At 47.8% G+C, this 16314-nt stretch overlaps 1 protein-coding gene across 4 annotated transcripts in view; it reads left to right on the top strand.

The window, feature by feature from the left end:
* HIVEP3 (HIVEP zinc finger 3) overlaps nucleotides 1–16314 on the top strand; it is a 224046-nt gene that overhangs the window by 91867 nt on the left and 115865 nt on the right. Inside the window, exon 2 of one of the 4 annotated variants that reach the window (XM_048968665.1) lies at nucleotides 14937–15016. The exons of the other annotated variants lie outside the window; for them this stretch is intronic. The gene's annotated coding sequence lies outside the window, so the exon portion shown is untranslated. The remainder of the gene's footprint in view (nucleotides 1–14936; nucleotides 15017–16314) is intronic. 4 annotated transcript variants of the gene reach the window in all.

Below are 16314 nucleotides of genomic sequence, written 5' to 3' on the forward strand. Positions count from 1 at the left end.
TGGAAATAGCCTGTGGCCTTCCTGCTGCAGAACAAGGGAGGATCAGAAGAGAGAGAAGAGAAAAAGAAAAATGCTTTGCTCCACTGGGATGTCAGCTTCTGACCTGGTCTTTGCTCTAAAACAAATGCAGGGAATTTAGCCAAAGATAACAAGCTTGAAAGTGAGAAACCAACCTGAATGCTTATTTTAGGCTTCCTTTTTTGACCACGTGCTTTGTAGCAATGTAACTAATGGCTAATGCTTATCTAAATCTCTCCGTGGGCTCCGTTTTTAGCATCCCTTAACCAAGCAGACTGAAAAAAAACCCAACCCTAAAAAGCATTGCTATGGGTATGGTGTGTCCAGTCAGAGTACGTTGAGGTATGTGATGCAGTAGAGGGCTGTTATCTCAGATACTATTTGGTACAGAATATAATGTGTTCAGAAAAACGATGGTGGGGCTCAGGAGAGTTGCGTACAATAAGAGAAATGAATTAGCCTGAACTCTGAGTGTGGAAATTAGATCTGCCAAACTCTCAGGTCTACCAAAATCTGGGGTCCCCAGGACACCCCTCAATACCACTGAAGCAGCTTTCTGTCCTGTGCAGTGGGATGAGGCCATCAGGACCTTTCACATTCCTGGGGCTCTCTTTTGCCTGTGCCCATTCATAGTGCTGTTTGTAGCCAAGGCATGGCAACGACCTTCCCATGCCTAGAGCTGAAAGGAAGGGGTTGAAATCAGGAATAGGAGTTTGGGCCATGGCCACGAGCATGTCATCAGTTGGTTGACCTGTGTTGGATGTGGACGTGGACTGAAAATGCTCAGTTCATCTCCAGCAAGAGCAGCTTCTGATGTTTTGTCAGTCTTGATATTTATAAAGCAAAGTGGAAGTCAACAAAGCAACGTTTTTTCACAACTCTTTCTGTTCTTTCCTAACCAAACTTGATCTTCGTTTTATTTTTTGGTTGTGCTCTCAGTTGAAAATCCATTTTCTCTTCTGGCTTAGCTGAAACCTCGAGCTAAATGAAAGATTTAGAAATGGGCTCTAATACAAAATTTATTAGGATGAAAGAAGGAAAAAAGTCCAGCTTAATTTCCATATCTCAGGAGGAATATGCAGTTAGAACAAGTGCATCTTTTTTTTTCTCCTTGCAAATGTTGCAGATTTGCTCTGCATCCATCCGGGGTTTGATTCCCATATCACAGAGCGCTCGTTACTTCAGCTGTGGCAAGATGCGTCTCTTGTGCCTCCTTATTTCCACCACCCTATAGGAAGCCATGGTGTCCTCCTTCCCCTGCAGAGCCGTGTCCCAAAGCACGCTGGCACCGAGCTGTGTGTGGGTATTTTGAAGGCAGGGTGGGAATGAGAAGCATTTTGTGGAATTGCACTCAGTTAATGCAGCCGTGAAGCCCAGGGCTTGCTGCCAAGGAATTTTGGGGTAGTTTGAATTGATTCCCACTGTGCCACAGAGAATGCTTGGCCTTGCTGACGAAGCTCGATTCTTGGCTGCAGCAAACCTTTGCAAATGGGTAAGGCAGGGTGAGCTGAAGCTGCTTTCATGTGCTTCCAGGTGTAGCAGCTCTAAGAGCGGGGCAGGCTTGCTGGTGGCTTGGGCTTCCTCATCAGGTAATGCTGTGTCCCATTTCTATCTGGGATGAAATGGAGTTTGAGCCTTGCAAGTGCAAGGAGAAGCATTTGTGGGGGCAGTGAGCATGAATCCTCCAGCATGCTGCTCCTGCATGATGAAAGGAACATCAGGCGACGAGCGAGCACATGGGAGCTGTGTGCTGTTGGCTAGACAACTGGTGCTGATTCATTAGACTCTAATTACAAGTTATTTTTACCCATCCTCCCATCTCTACAAAGGGCTGCTTGGAAGGCAGCACTGAAACTCTTCCTTCATCCCGACTTTGAGAACAGTCAGATGGAAGCCTGTCTGTCCTCTTTGTGTTGAGTTTTTGGAAGGAGCACAAAGCTGCTTTGCAGGTGGAAGGGCACTGCGGTGCTGGGCTTTGCATGGGCTGGGATGGGGCAGAGGGCAGGAGGGAGCATGTGCTGCTCTGGAGCACTTCCAAGGGAGTGCAGCGTCCCCGCAGACTGCTGGGCATTATCAGTGCAAACTGTAGGTTGCACCCCGGATCTCAGCTCTCGGTTTTCCTTTCAGTCCTCTTCATGCGATACCCGCAGTGATAAAGGAAGTGATTTATGAGCTGCCTTTCCTTCCCTTTTACTTTATGATCCGCGCAGTGCAGCAGGTATAATTAAGAGGGGGTCGGTGCCCGGGGTGACACATTGCTGTCCTGTTTATAGCAGAGGCACTGCAATCAAACAGAAGCATTTAAATCCCTCATTAATACCCTTACTCTCAAGGGCCAGGCTGCTTTCTGAAGACTGTTTGATTTTCCTCTGTGCACAGTTTAATACCCTTTCACTAACTACTGTCTCTAGTGATAAATTGGGCTCGTAAAAAAAGCCTGATGCGCTTGGATAAAGCCTTGTGTCTGAGAATGGAGGAGTGTCTTGGTAGCCCTGGATGTCCGGTAGAGCTGGAAATGACCTGCACAGCTTCCTTTCCTTGGGCATTTCCTTTCCTTGGGGCAGCTCTTCCTCTTGTCCTTTTACAGCTGGCATGCCCAAAGGCACAGCAGCGCATCAACATGGGGAACTCATCTACAGCAGAACAAATTTTGGTTAGGGAAATGGCTGAACACTGGATTTCCAAGCATTATGTTTTATTTTAGCTTGTCCTTACCCTCCAGAAGAAAGGGACTGAGGACTATGGATCTTAGCATCCTGCAGTCACGGGATATCCGAAGTTGGGAAGGAATCACAAGGGTCATTGAGTGCAACTCCTGAGTAGTGTGGGTGCCAAGGTTGTATTCAATGTGCTCACATGGAGCTGTGGTGGGGAGATGCTGATTTACCATTTGAACCCCATCTAGAATGAAATTTCCACATTTGTTTTATAATTCTCTTTCTAGAAGAATGGAATAGAAGTGGTGGGAAGTGCATGGAAGGGCTCAGAGCGTAGGGCAGAGAGGAGAGCACAGCAAGCACTGAGAATATGCATGGAGTTAATGTGAAATTGAGAACAAACCTCCTAACCCCATTAAGTGGTTCTGCAGAGAAAACACGGTGCAGGCTTTTTATTACCTTCTGGAAGAGCACAGCCAGACATTTGGCAAAAGGCTCCAGAAAATCACTGGGTAAATGCAAACTGCAGGTACTGTGTTAAAAGCCCTCAGTTCTCCACTTCTCCCAGGCTTTAGGAAAGGTCCTTTAGCACATTAATAAAAAAAAAACAAAAAAACCCACCAGAATCACTAATGATTCTGTCCTCTGCACAAGTAAATGTGGCTCCCTAGCGTGGCTTCTGCAAGCTTGTGATGCAGGGAACATGTCATTTTCTGCCCTTTTGATGCAGTCTGTAAGTTTTGGTGTGCTGAAGGTTACAAAGGAGAAGGAAACCAAGAGCCCTCTCCTGGCACACACCGAAAGGACAGCTGGCAAACCGCAGGCTGATGGCCTGAAAGTGCAGGTGGGACACTGGAGTTGGACTGAACGTCATTTAGCATTTTCCCCTGGCCTCAGGATGTCTTGTAGGCTGTCATTCCGCAGCATGGGGACAGGTTCAGGGCTATGCAGGTGGGGCTGAGTGCTGGCAGTGCTTCTCAGACTGCATTTCACAGAGCTCAGCAACGTCTCAGGGCTCCTGCTGGGATCCTGCATCTTCCATGGCAACACTCTGCATGCTGAGTGCTTTTCAAGCCATGCACGTGTCAGTCTTGCTCTGGAAGCTCCTAGTTTCCCTGGGCTCATCCCAGGGATGCTGCATGGCTGTGGTGCTCTGACCCATCCATTTGAGCTGGAGAATGTTCTTAATCTGACCAGTATATGCTGTCATGTGTGCTACAAATGCTATCTGAAGTTGAGACCATCGCATGACTGCTGTAATTCGCATTTGTCTAGGTTTTGGGTATCCCCTATAGATCCAATTAACCTGCTCTATCTGTAAACCCTGGGTTTAGGTGTGACCCATGGAATATGAGCTCTGCTCTTCCTCACAGCCTGTGTTATAACTCATTGAGGAAGCAATCGGGCGCGAAGGTGTTCCCAAACAAAATCTTCCCATTTAGAAAACAACCCAAGGGCTTTTGCTTGCTCGGTGCTGGGAAAGCCATCAGCTGTGCTGAAGGTCCAATCCCTCCCCACCCTGCACTGAGGGGAGGCTGGAAGGAAGGAGAAGAGCTTGTGTTGTCTGCACAGAGCTGTGGCTTCGGCCACCTTCCAGAGGGGAAAACCTGAGCCCTGTGTGTCCCTTGCTCACATCCCCAGCCCTGCGGGTGCAGGTGCCAGCTGCCTCCCTCCCCCCATCCCCAGCAGTACAGCAGTCTGCGAGCACAGAGGTCCTGGAAAATGTGAGGTAGCGGGAAGGAAAATGAATGTGTTGTCAAAGTAAATAAACAAACAAGGAGGGATGCTGTCCTGACGGCTGGGATGGGGCCAGAGCCGCCCCAGCAAGGACTGTAGCCACATAGTTTGGGGCTGATGTGCTGCATGGGTTCCTGCTGGCACACACAGTGTGCGCTGTGAGCGTTGGGTTACATTTGTCATCCAGTTTTGGAGAAGGCCATATACATTACAGACGTCTGTGCTACATTATTATCCCTCCAGATCCTATAGGCGTTCTTCAGTGCTCCTTTGGGGCATCATCTGTGCTGCTAGTTCCCATAACAACTTGTGAATTCATCATTCCAAAGAGGAGGGAAAAAAAAAAGAGAAAATCAGCCCAAATTCTCTTGTCTTTTGTCAGCTACTGAAGCATTCGGATCTCTGGCAGCCTGCCGCTCCTTTTCTCCTCCTCTTTTCCTTGTTTTTCATGAAAAGAAATCCATGCGTACACTTAGAAGGGTGATTGGAATTATTTACAAAGTGAAAAAAATCTTACCTGTGCAGCATTATAGATGCTGGGCCTTGGTAAACATTTAAAATTGAAACAGCGATAGATTAAAAGATTTTTATGTATCAGGTGCTGGTTTAGCTGATGTATGAGTCTCTTTAGCATCCCTCTGACAGGTCTATTTAGAGCTTCCTTTGCATCTGGCCTTCCTCAGGCAATGACACTCATTACTCTCTGCTTGTCAGTCACAAGGAGTTATAATGGAGCTTAAATGGGTCTCCTGACATGGTACCCTTGTAAAGGAGTGATAAATGCCAGTGCTCCTACCTGGCAGTGCACAGGAGGGGTGGGCAGTGGGGACCCCCCAGGTCCTGCTTGGAGCAGAGGGATTTCCCCAGAGCTAAGGGCTATGGGAAGGAATTGGAGGCTTCTGAGACATTTTTGGGCAACTTGAGTGAGTGGAAAATGTCCCTATCCATGACAGAGGGTTTGGGCTGGATCGTCTTTATGGTCCCTTGCATCTCAAACCATTGTGCTATTCTATGTGGAAAGACAGAACGCAAGGAGAATCACCATCGTGATGAACTACTGTTGTGATCAACAGCTGTTTTCATCTCCTGTAGCTGTTTGCCCTCGTAAAGTTTTCTTTGCCCAGGTATTTATCAGGCTATGGTGTCAGGATCCAGATTTGTGCTGAATTTAAGCTTCTCCAGCTCTGGCTGTGCCACCTTTCAAAGGTGAAGGCTGGGTACCCAGTTTACCCAGGCTTCCTGGGGCCCAGTAGTCAAAGAATGAGGTTCCCAGAGCTCTGTTCCTCCAGAGCTTTAGTTTCGTGTTCAGGCATCCAAGGAGAAGACTGGAGGAAAGACCACGAATGGGCTTTGCAGATGGGTATCTGCACCACTCGTATCGCCAGATCAAGGCAAAGCATGCTAATACTTGAAGCTCCTCCTTGCTGAGGGTTTCCTTCCATGGCATGGAGCTGCTTCCCAAGTTCCCATGTCCCTTCTGGGTCACAGCATCCCTGGGCTCAGCTCCCAGCCCCTCTGCTCTACGGGATGGTCCTATCTGATTGTACTTGATGCTACTTTTCCCCTTGTTTTAAGAAACCATGCATGAAAATACAGTGAAAACCACCACAAGTGAAGACATGCAGATACTTAGTAACATCAGGCATGATTTTGAATCTATAGATAGACAAATTCTGCAATGTTGTTGACACCCAAGTAACAGGACTTATGTCATGCACTTAGTCACATCCAGGATCTGCGCTTGTGCAACCGAGCTGCTGCTAAATGTGGAGGTTATGGACAAGATCTGAGCTCTGGGCAGTTGATGGTTTTGCTGAATCAGTGGCCGCACTGGATTTTCATAGACTCATTAAGATTGGAAAAGACCTCTAAGATCACTGAGTCCAACCCCAACCCATCCCCACCATGCATCCCTCAGTGGGACGGTGATTCCTGGGCAACCTCTGCCAATGCATCACCAATCTTTCGGGGAAGAAATTGTTCCCTAATAAGGCCATAAATTTTAATGCAATGGTCAGTGTGTGTAATCAAAGAGTTAAAAAGCCTACTGGGAACAGAGTTAAAAACCCACTGGGAAAAAACATGTAAGCGCCCAGCTGTCGGTCATTAGTGCTTCTCTCCCCTGAGCAGGCCCTGGGCTTTAAGGACAATGAACTGTGGTTTAGGAGAGGAACTATTCCCATTTGAATTGGATTATCTGACAATTTAAGTGCAATTGCATGAAAACAACATTAAAAGAACATTAAGATACTCTAGATAATAGGGCAGCCTTGTCTGATAGAACATAGCACCAGCTTTGGTTTCTTGGCTTGCTCTGCTCTGTTCATTGGCCATCCAGGAGCAGAGCAGGGCAGAAGTCCTGTAACACGTACATAAAAAGCAAAAAAAAGAAAAAAGGAGGGGGAAAGAAAAAGGAAAAAATTAATACAAAAGATACCTCTTCATCTGCCGAAAACCCTGTTCAAATGCACAATGGAACAAATTAAGCTTGTAGAGCCAGCTGTAATTTTGGCATTTCTCAGCTTTGCAAATAAACATTCTTTAATTAAAGCTCGTCTCTCGCTTCTGAAGATTTTTAGAAAAAGCAATGAGAAGCAGTGCTGAAAGAGCCATACCCTCCTCAGGAGCTGATCTTTCAGGGAGCACCGAGGGCCACGGTTTAGTGGGAAATATTAGCGATGGATGGTTGGGCTGGCTGATCTTACACGTGTTTTCCAACCTTGGTGCTTCTATGCTTCTATGATTGTATAGGGGATGGCAGGTCACATTTACTAATTAGCTTACGCAGCTCCTTCCCAGCACAGTGGCAAAAAAAAGAAAAAAAGAAAAAAAGTAAAGAAAAGGCCTTATGGAGAGGTGGTCCAGCATGGCAGGTGGCACAGCCTGTATGTGTCTGGCTGGGGTGATTTGCTGGATTAAATCAGCCCTGGATTCTGTTCCCAGTTGTGCTGGAGCTGATCTTGCACAACATCTCCCCTATCTCATTTGCACGAGGGTTGAATGATACTTGTTGGGCTCTTCAGAGCGAGAGGAGCCATTGCTCAATATTATGACCAATGGAAACTGTGGCACTATCGTGGGTCAGTAGAAGGGACTGGAGGAGAAGCTCCTGTCTCAAGTGTTTGGTAAGCTGGGCACTGGGCAGTCAGACTTATTGAGTCCTCAGTAAGTGCAGATGACGATTTTCAGGTGCGTGTAGCTTGGCAGAACAAAGGAAATTGTCATGAGAGCTGTAAAAATCTACTTCCTGAAAGCAGGACGTGTGCCATGACAAACTTCCATTTGGAGGGGGAGAGCTGGAGAGCTCGTTAGAGGAGTGGTTGGACAGCAGCACTACTTTCACTTGGGGTAAGGCATTTTGTTTCTCATTTGCTTTTTGACACCGCTGCTGAAATTATTATTCCAGGAGGACCGAGTTGATCCGTACTAATTTAAGTGTCTAAAAGAAAGTTATAGATGAGTTGTGTTTCCACAATTCCCAGTCATCGTTGCGATGTTTATTCGGCGGCGGTGAAGTCATTACCAGTGAGCAACCAGCGTGCTTTGAAAACAATGAAATCATTTCGTGATGACACTGAAATAAAGGGAGGTGAAGAGGTGGTGTGGCTGAGTTCAGCACGCTAAAAGTTTTGCATTTATTTGCTGCAAAGGGAACCTGTTGTTAAGAGCCTAACGCGGTGCAGCCGCCGTTAAGGAGTCTCTCCACTCTCATTTGTTTGATTTATGCAACCAGTTCCCACTGACCAGACCGGCTCCGATGGATTGCACCTCTGTAAAGCTGCCACAGCTGACTGTGATATTTTCCCGACTGTTTTTTCCATTTAAATCAACAACTTTAACCCCGGCTTTACCTCCTTGGCTCTAACTTGACGATTGCCTTTGGGAAGTTGCAGTTTTGGGTTTTCAAAGGTTACCCAAAGTATCGAGTTATTGGATTATATTCTGCTGATGGATTTGGGGGTGGTGGGGAAGGAGCGTGAGCAACGTCTGCGTCCTCTGGAGCTCTGAGAAGAAGCTCTCCCAGGGAGTGGTTTGCTTTGTGCGCAGCGTTAGGCGCTGCCTGGAAGCACTCAGCTCCCGCGGTTGGATGCAAACTTGGCTCTGTCCCTTTTTTACGCGGCGTTTTCAGTTCAAACCTGGGCCAGGGCCAGCATTTGTGACTTGGGATAGCGCGAGCCAACCATCCCAGCCCCTGCTGCCTTCACGTGCTTTGTTTTCCTGAGGAATCGCGGAGCTCTCCGTTCTCCTGTTACCAACTGGCTGAGCTCAGAGGCTCTTCATGGCTCCCAGAGGTTGACTTTGGGGCTGTCATTAGCTCGAGATGTTATTGGCAGTGGGTCCTGGGAGCTGCCGCCAAGAAACATGTTTAGGCATTTGGATTGCTCTTGTAAATTTTAATTAATCACTTTGCTGCTGTATAAGGCAGCGCTGTAACACATACTTTACGCTCAAGGATTCAATTTCTTACAGCAACATTGCACCACAGGTTAAAAAAGAAAGCAGTGGGGTAACAAACGTCTACATTCTTGGATTCATGGTGGTTTTATTTGCAGAGAGGCTCTCAAAGTGCTGTCAGTGCCCAGCGTGGGCATGGGGCAGTGTGGGGATGCTTTGCAGCAGGAGCTCCAGGGATGCTTCTGATGTGTACAGCTGGCAATTTGGGGTGGTATGCCTGGGCATTCCTTATACACAGACACTTACTTAAAAATGTTATATATATGTATATATAATATATATATGTATATACATATATATATATCACAGAATCGTAGGGGTTGGAAGGGACCATTCTATATAAATATATATATTTTTTTTCAAAGATGTCTGTCCAAAGCCCACGTGCCTTTTGAACGATGCTGAAATATTGTTTTGGCCTCAGAAGTTGGTAGGAGGATTTGGGAGGTGGAGGGGATTCCTGATGCTTTTGCTTTGGATTTTACAACAATAAGGCTTTCTGTTTCCAGTGCAGGACTCTGCACTGACAGTAAATGTATCAAGTAAATCACAAATGAAAATATTCAGTGTTGACATGGGTTGAACTGCAGCTGTACGGAGTAGTCTAGTGCCTTACAGTGTAGCTGTAAAGCTGTGGATGTGAGAGGCTTGCACTGTGGATGGGGAGATCAACAGAGCTGTGCCCTGACAGCACTGGAGAGAGGGAAACAAAGCCCATATAGCAGGGCAGGGGAAGAACATAATGTTGTTTGATAGCATTGATGATATAGACAGAATGAGGATTTGCTGTAGGAATGAACACAGATGAAGAAATTCTAATTTGCCACAGAGGAGTGTGCTGAGGAATGGGGTTGCCAAAACCCTGACGCTGGGGTGGAGGAGATGCATTGTGTCAAATCCACTCCTCAACTTTGTAGGTTTTGCCCAGCTCAGTGCCTGCTGCACTAATAGTCTCCCACCATCTCCCCTGGGAGGTGTTCCAGACCCAAGGTCTCTCCTCTCTGTAGGTGTGCTGGGTGCTAATCAAGCTAAACTCTCCCTTCCACAGCCTCCTCTGCGTTGACTGCATCCCTCACCCCAAGTGGGCTCAAGGACCATTGCAGTACTGTGCAGAGGATGCTGTGGAATTGCATCACCCTGAGACATTTGGCCAAAAATGTGTGTAATAGAGGTGTCATGCGTAAGGGGATGGAGGTATCATTTCACTACTACTTTCCTGGTACTCTGTTCTGTTGTATCAGGTGGTAGCCCAGGCCCCAGGAAAGCATGTTAAATATAAATATGTTTTTAACCCAGAAAAATAGGCTTACTGCAAAGCCTGCCACCAGAGGAATTGCAAGCATTGTGATTTCCTGAGTTGCCCTGCTTTTGTTTCTCTTTCACTTTGTTCTTTGCCGACCTCTGCTTGGGAGATTGATGGGGAGGCCGGCAGAGACTCAGCTGCCTTCCAGGGGTGCAGCAATACAAGGGCTGACTCCTGTAGCATGATGAGGCTGTGCAATGTGTTATTATTATTATTATTTTTTCTTAAAGCAAACCCCAGACTTTGCAGCCAGCCTCATTACTCACACGCTGTCCTTACGGGACCGCGTACCTCGCCTGCTCCCTGCCACGTCCCCGAGCCTGGCACTGCATCCCGGAGATTGACATCTCCTTCTCCAGCTCTGATCTCATGTCTTGACCATCTGCTTCTTCTGGTGGTCTCCAGAGGGTCTGCCAATCAGCAGAGCAGGCTCTGAATGCACAGGCAAATGGGTTAGATTATTTTTGGACCTTCCTTGCAGCCATCTGTTTGGGAGGGAGCCATGAGCTTGTCTTACCCAGCTGGGTTAAGGTGCTGTGGCAGCCTGCGAGGGAGGAGGAAGCGAACTGGATAAAGAAAATTACCCTCTTCTTAAGGAGCTGAATCAGCTGCGAGACGGCTGCGAGCTCTGTGCCAGCAGCTGGCACGGGCTGTGGGACATGGGGATATTTCCCAGCTCCATCCCTTCGGGGCTGGCTGCTGCCTTTGGGTGACACCAGGCGAGGCAGCAAGTTTAGTTCTGCTCCGGAGCTGACTCGTGTTGCCCGTGACAACCTGGGTCTGAGTCTGTTTTACATGCACACGCATACACACATGCATATGTTGCTATAACAACCAGCCAGGACTTTTAAGAAATGTTGGACTCTGTTTTCCGGGTTGCAAAGCACCTAAGTTGTGCTGTAGTCCGGGAGGCAAACAGCTGCCTTCAGATTACTGCTTTTCCCCTAAAAAAATGTTCTAATTCAGGTATGCAAAGGAAAACATCTGGGTTAATTACCATGGTGTGTAAGGCCTCAGTAGGGCAAGAGAGGCTCTGCTGCTCTTCTGGTGTTTGCCACAGCCCATCCAGCTCTGACGAAGCACAGCTGTCATGGGAATGCTGCTCTTGGTGTCCTTGGAGCACCGGCAGCAGCAAAGCACAAATCGCAGGTGAGCAGTTGGACCTGCAGCCTCCAACTCAAAATAGTGCTGTAACCTGCACAGCAACATCCAGACACTGCTAAGAGCAGGAGGCGTTGACAGCAAAGACCTGTATTAGCTATGGGAAGCCTTATCCTATAGCTGTAACCATCGGTTAAGATATTTGTGATATCTATTCAGTGGCATTTGTCCCCTGCAGCAGGTCGAATGCTAATACTCTGTATTTTGCTGTGTTCTCTGAGTGATGAGGGTGCTCTCAGCAGTGTTGTCTTCCCCCCAGAAAAGCGTTTTCTTGCAGGGAAAGGGGAAGCAGGGGGTGCACAGCAACCAGATGACACGTGTGTGTCAGCCCTTGCGCTCTGGTCTTCATCTTGCCTGCATCTGAAAGCCAGACTTGTCTTAAAACAAGACCAGAGGAAGGCAGGGAGTTCTGCTTCCCTCTTGCAGGCAGTGCGTTGTCTCCCTGTGATCCAAACGCTTGTGATCCTGTGAGGACTTCAGTGCAAACAGCAATGTCTAGGATACCCTAGAACTTCTTTTCCCATGCAGGTGTTGTGTTGAGGGAGTGGAGAAAAAAAGTTTCTGACCGTTGTCTGGGGATTTCTAGATATGCAGTAGACCAGAAACCAGCTGCAGCTGGATTGCTGGAGGTATAGAATTCCCAGACATGTGAATGTATGGGCAGATTGGATCTGTGCAGTCTGGAAGCACGTGGTAAGCTGGATCCATCTCTCTGGAGCTGGATGCCTTCTGGAGGTGCTGCAGGAGGGGTATGGGTGTGATGTATATGTGATGCACATGCTCCAGTCAAGTGCTTGGTTCATGCCTCCTGATACCAACCATGGTTTTTGGTTTGCATGAAGGCTCCTTAATGATTTCACTGGCTTCCTGCTTTGTTCACCTGCACTCAGCATCAGGAAGCCTTCCCAGGATGATTCATCCTACAGCTCTGGGGCTGCACTTTGCCTTCCCTGGAGCACTCCGTGGCTGGGGACAGGCTGCTGAGCTGAAAGGAAGACTTTTAGCTGCAAAAATTGTGCAAGCCAGCATGTGCTATTTCTGGAGCAGGCTGTAATGTATGCGTCTAGCCTGGCTCTCTTCAGCAACGGCCAAATGTTTTTTGAGCAGTAAAGAAGGTAAAATAGAGCAACACTGTGCCAGAGCCAGATTTTCCTTGCGTTCCCCAAGCAACGCCTGCAGGAGCCTGCACGTGCACTTGGGGACATGCAATTAAATGCTTTGGTCAACAGCAAATGGAGTAGGTGCCCTCAGGCACACTGGGGCTACAGGCTCAGCACCAGCACCGAGCCCCACAGCCATGGGGCTCAGCCCTGTTTTGAAGCAGTGTGTGCCCAACTTGCGTTTGAGGCTTTTTTGTTGCAAAATGCAAAAATTAACAGCCCTCCCTGCAAGTCAATGGAAGGTAAAGCAAAGCAGGAGGGAGAAGGAAGCAGCCAGCAGACTGACCTGGCTCATTAGAGTGCTGGAAGCAATTAGAATGATGTTAGGTTGTTTCTTTGCCGGATTTGCAGGGGAGGGTGAATCCATGATGGGTATACGAACCCTATGGCTTTTGGTTTTGGGGCGAGAGGGTTTGGATGGTGCCCTGCAGTGTGCTGTTGGGCAGATGTCACTGTGTCAGCAGGCCTTGGGAACAGTGGGGCAGTGGCAGGGGACTGCCTGTGGGCACTGACAGCCTCCTGCCCTGCCCAGGAACTGATGCTGTGCTCATCCCATTGGGTGAAACCTTCTGTGAGTGCATCAGAAGCTGATAGCCAAGCCTCTAAGCAGGGCTCAGCAGACAGTTGGGATGTTTGTGTATAGCACGTGCTTCAGGAATTAATTGAGCTGTGCCCGTGGTGCCATGTTCAGAAGGTAAAACCAACATTTACTCACAACCTCTGTGGGTTGTTAAACTGATTGCGTAGTACGTTTGGGTCCTTCACACTTGCTGAGTTCAAACAAATTTGTTTTGTAAGAAAGCTGCAAGATTAAGGTATAATTTTTTCTTTTTTTCTTTTTTATTTGCCTGGCATTATTAAGTAGCAGGGTTTTGCTTCACCTTCCGCTTTTTGTTCACAATAATGGAAAGTATTCTCACTGCTCTTATTCAGCTCTGTCCATGGCATTTGTCTGAGTGCTTTTGCAGTGACACTGCACAGAGTTTTCTGTACCTTCATAATGGATGTGTGTGCACCAACACATTTTCAAGAGAAGGATGCAGATTTAAAATCATTTAATCGAATTGCTGGCAGCAGAAGGCATGGTGGGAAAGATGCTCTGAAGAACTGCTGGATGGGCTAACAGCATTAGGCCCATTAAATCCTCCGGGAATGAACTGTCAGTAGATATTTCCTCCTATGTAATGGGAAAAATGAATTTAATCAGACAATAGGAGTAAGTTATTCTTTGGGTCAGTAATAAGAGCTAAAGGAAAATAAGAGTCACTTGCTCTTTAGTTCTGTTCTAAGCTAATTGCAGCCTTTTGCTTTTTCATTTCTTTTCCTGGGAATCTTCCTATAACCTGTGGTGATTTTTGGATTTCTGCTCAGGTTTAGCCCTGCTGGCTCTCAGGTTAGAATGGAACAAGAGTTCCTGACCGTGCCAAGAGCAGCTGGCCCTGTGGCATGGCCATGGTCCAGCTCTGAATGTTCAGGATGGGGTCTGGATCCCATCTGGGGTCTTTGGTTTTAGAGGAGCTGGAAAGCCCGTGACCAGCCTGTGCCTTCTGTATGTGCATCTGTCAATGAGTCATTTCATGTGTGAAAATAATCTCATCAAAAGCCATTTCAAGTCTAATGTTTATGAGTAACTCTGCGATGTGAGACCATGAAGGGCAGCAATGACTGAGGGTGGAGTGGGTCAACATGCTTTGCTGCAGCCCAGTCCAGAGATCATATAATGAATCATAGAATCATAGAATGGCCTGGGTTGCAAAGGAGCACAGTGCTCATCCACTTCGAACCCCTGCTGTGTGCAGGTCGCCAACCAGCAGCCCAGGCTGCCCAGAGCCACATCCAGCCTGGCCTTGAATGCCTACAGGGATGGGGCATCCACAGCCTCCTTGGGCAACCTGTTCCAGTGCCTCACCACCCTCTGGGGGAAAAACTTCCTCCTCATATCCAACCTAAACCTCCCTTCTCTTAATTTAAAACCATTCCCCTTGTCCTATCACTGTCCACCCTCACAAACAGCCGTTTCCCCTCCTGTTCATCCATTCCCTTCAAGTACTGGAAGGCCACAATGAGTCTTCCTGGAGCCTTCTCTTCTCCAAGCTAAACAAGCCCAGTTCCCTCAACCTTTCTTCATAGGAGATACACTTCTCCAGAAGGATTCTCATGAGGAGACCACAGGGGACAATAAAATAAAAGATGCCACTAAAGATAAGGCCAAAACAATGGCATGAGAGTTGGAGAAAAGGAGCAAAAGAGTGGGAATAGAATCATCGAATCATAGAACTGCAGAATCATAGAACCATAGAATCACAGAATGCCTTGGGTTGGAAGGGACCTTAGAGATCAAAGGAAAAGCCCTTATGTCTCCATGACAGGCAGTGTGTCTGTGGCGTGAATGACTTGTTTGTTAAAATCACCCCTTACACCTTGGTCTCCTGTGTTTCTCCCCAGGCTCCTTCTCCCAGGTCGCCATATGAACACCCTGAGCCTCCTCAAAGTGCTGGAGATGAACCCATAGCAGTGGGCAGCAGGTAGGAGGCTCAGCCCTGGCCTTGGTGCCATGTGCTGCATGGCCCATCACCGGGGTGTTCCAGGATCTCATTTTGTGCACCCCTTTGAAGTGATGCATTTGCTGGAGTTTGCAGTTTTAGGGTGAGATGCATCATTCTAAAGGATGTCTAGAGTGGCAAAGGTCTGACTTATGTTTTCACTTGTATATTTCTGCTTGCTGTGTGCCATTGGTGTTGCTTGAAGCTGCCAGGACAAAAGCATGCCCATGTCCAGGTCCTTGCTGCAGTTGTCTGAGTTCAAGAGATGTGCAGGTTGCCTCTCAGCTCCTTCTGCTGTGGTTTTCTGTCTGACTCTGTAACCAGCAGCTGGATCCTATAAAATACTTAGAAGCAGAAGCTGTGGTTGCTTTTTGTGCCTTGTAGATGAGAACATGACCATCAGGTACCCAACTTCTGTTCTCCTTTACTGCCCTTGCAGTGCGCCTTGCAACTTTCCTGAAGTTGCTTCAGGAAATCCACTCTTCTTAGGAATGCTGGCTGTTTAAATATAGGGAAATTTGTGGAAGTGAAGCCTGTGGAGCACTGAGAAGACCCTCCAGAAGATGGTGAAGCACTGCCCAATGCTGGGCATTGACACTGCATGCATGTGGTAGCACAGCCCAGGGCTTGGTGTGTGCACTGGGAAGTTTTTAGGGACCAAGAGTCACATGGCTGGTATGACACAGATGGATGTAGCTCTTGTATGAGAACTGGGTTTGATTGCTGCCTGCTTTGAGCACACAGCCTTCAGAGGTGCACAGCTTATGGCAGTTTGGTGGTTCATTACAGGTATGGTGCAGCTCCGTGTTGTTTTCAGAGCTGAAATGTGGTATAGCACGGGGCGGGCAGCAAAACGACATTTCTGCATGGGTAAAAGAGTGGGAAAGCCATGGGGGATGAGGGCAGATGGGCTGGAGAGGCCACCTGCAGAAGCTGCAGCCATGTCTGGGGGAGAAGCTGCAGTCCTGGCAACAGGGGGAGAATGGAAGAAGGGTGCTGCCGTGTGACATGGCTTCATCTTCGGTCCCACTGGCCAGTGGTAATTGAAGGGGACAGATTTTGCCCCATGGCAGCAGCAGGTAGCCTGTCTCCAGCGAGAGCTCAGAGCTGTCTCCATCAGGAAAATACTTTTTGCTCCATGGCTGTTATAGCTCATTATCTCACTGACCTTTAATTCTGCAAGTGTTCCTTGCAATGTGTTTCTTCAGCCTGCTCCAGCTCCTGACCTCCGTTCCCAGAGGCAGCAGGATAAAATATTCATCTGCTGTGCTGTCTAGCTG

The sequence above is a fragment of the Lagopus muta genome, chromosome 23 (assembly GCF_023343835.1).
Source record: "Lagopus muta isolate bLagMut1 chromosome 23, bLagMut1 primary, whole genome shotgun sequence".
Lineage (NCBI taxonomy): Eukaryota > Metazoa > Chordata > Aves > Galliformes > Phasianidae > Lagopus > Lagopus muta.